Below are 2,494 nucleotides of genomic sequence, written 5' to 3'. Positions count from 1 at the left end.
GCTAAATAGGCCTACTGCATCCAATGACAATAAAAAAAGTTTATGTCGTCATGCGTAGATCTTAAGGTGGTATTTGAGGCATATTCTAGAAATTAATAAATGGCTGAGACAAAACCGTTTTGTGTCTTTCAGAAGATTTTAAGGTATGAAATTTGAAAATAAATCATTTGAGTTTGATTTGTTTGACTAGAGTCACTAGACCTAATTCGTTTAAGGCCTAACTTTTTAATATAATCTTTATAGTATAGATATTTTGTTACTTTCGGAATAAAAGACGGAAACCAAAGGACATATCTACGTTATGAATCAAGTCACCCAAAGAGTTGCAAAAACTCTATTCCTTCGTGCTAAAAGAATTTGCAGCGATGAAGAAGATCTCGCCAACATCCAGACAGAAATGAAAGGCTTTTTCCATCAACGGGGGTATCCAACACACGTCACCCAATCTGCCATGAACCGTGTTCAAGAAGTTGATAGGAATCTGCCCTGACAGAATCAAGCAAATCCAGTTCCAACCGTGTACCCTTGGTTCTTACATACCATCCTCACACCATTCCCATTCGTAATATCATAAGACGACAATTCAAGATCCTGCAAGAAAGTGAGGACACGCGTGATATATTTGATGAGCCTCCAGTTACAGCCTTCAAGAAAGATCGTAATATATCAGATCATCTAGTGCGTGCTTCACATCCGCTGCCTCCAGTTTCCGAGGAACCTGGTACATTTAGTTGTAAACGGAAACGATTTAACACATGCCCCTATGTATCGTTAGATCTTACACACATCGAGGGACCCCATGGCACGTTTGACATCACAAGCCATTTCACATGTGTCACCACCAACGTAGTTTACGTTATCATGTGCACGAGATGCAAGAAACTTTATTCATTCATTCATTCATATATAGATAATAACATCACTGCTCTTCTCCATCTGACTTATTAGCTCAGTTGGTAGAGCATCGGTCCGGTGATCCGAAGGTCCCAGGTTCAAATCCTGGATAGTCAGTGAAATTTTTTCACTGGCTGTCAGTTATGTATGTGTTGACTTGACTTAAAAACCTTGCTCACATTCATTCATTCATTCATATTTTATTTTCATCAATCATCAAAATGCATGTAATACATAAAAGCCAACAAAGTAATACAAAATATATAAAGCTAGAATATTAAATACAATCAGGAATCAATAGTATAATCAAGCTTACGATTAAATCAATATAATGTAAGTCAATACAGTAATATAATAATGCATGCTTAAGCAGACTACATTTTAAATGACAGTAATGATAATAATAATAATAATAATGATGATAATAATAATAATAACACAAATAATAATAATAATGATAATACAATATAGTACTGCATGATTAATTATTAAGCAAGATTAAGCAAGCATTAGATTATACAAAATATATGAATGATCATTGATATAATGAATAGTCAAAATTAATACGAAATATGAGGCAAGAATTAATGGTATAATTATATATCGATACAATCAATTAGTAACAATTATATCAGTATAATATAAATAAATACAACAACATAATAATGCATGCTTATCAGAATACATTTTAAATGGTCATTGATGCAATAAATACAAAGTATAGTAATACAATTCTAAAATTATGTCGGTGAAACATGCCGTCGTCTTGCTGACAGATTTACGGAACATCTAAGATCAATCAGAATCAATCTTGACGGCTTCCCAGTAGCACGGCATTTCAACCATCCATCTATGTGCACCATTGCTGACATCAAAGTTGGCGGCGTCATTGCATCTAGAGGCTCCAACCAAGATCGTCTTGCTGCTGAGAACCGTCTCATCTTTAAGCTGGGAACGCTACAGCCACAAGGACTTAATACCAAATTTGAAATGTTTAATTTATAATTTATTTTTTCAGTCATATTTTTTTTTTATTTTACTCGGCATCTATCACAACAAACTTATCTCCCGCGTTTTGATTTAACATTTGCGTCTTTCGCTCACGCGCGTTAGTTTTTGTGTCCGCGCGCGTACACGCATCCGCGTTTATTTGGTCTGCTTAACAACGTACGCGATATATTGTTTTGTTTTGTTTCGTTTCAAATATTTGGCATCACTTGATAAAGGACCATTGGTCCGAAACGTCGTGTGTTTATATTAAACCATTGTGTGTTTTATACAACAAACCGGTACTGTTTTTACTTATTATCTACGACTCTCTCTCTCTCTCTCTCTCTCTATATATATATATATATATATATATATATATGTGTGTGTGTAATTGTTTCTCTGATGCTCTGATCGTCGCTGGTTCGAAACCTTATTATTTTGTCATATTTTTCTTATACTCGTCTTCTATTGCAACGTATAGAAACTGTATTTCTTTTTGTATTATTTATATATCTATTTATTTATTTATTTATTTATTTATATATTTATTTATTTATATATTTATATATTTATTTATTTATTTATTTATTTATTTATTTATTTATTTATT

At 33.0% G+C, this 2,494-nt stretch overlaps 1 non-coding gene across 1 annotated transcript; it reads left to right on the top strand.

The window, feature by feature from the left end:
* Nucleotides 1-937: 937 nt before the first annotated feature.
* Trnat-ggu (transfer RNA threonine (anticodon GGU)) lies at nucleotides 938-1,011 on the top strand. The gene has a single exon. It is a non-coding gene; the product is annotated as a tRNA-Thr (tRNA).
* Nucleotides 1,012-2,494: the final 1,483 nt, after the last annotated feature.

Source organism: Amphiura filiformis, chromosome 4 (genome assembly GCF_039555335.1).
Source record: "Amphiura filiformis chromosome 4, Afil_fr2py, whole genome shotgun sequence".
Lineage (NCBI taxonomy): Eukaryota > Metazoa > Echinodermata > Ophiuroidea > Amphilepidida > Amphiuridae > Amphiura > Amphiura filiformis.
Note: the sequence above shows the minus strand (reverse complement) of the source record. Positions and strands in the feature narration are given on the sequence as shown.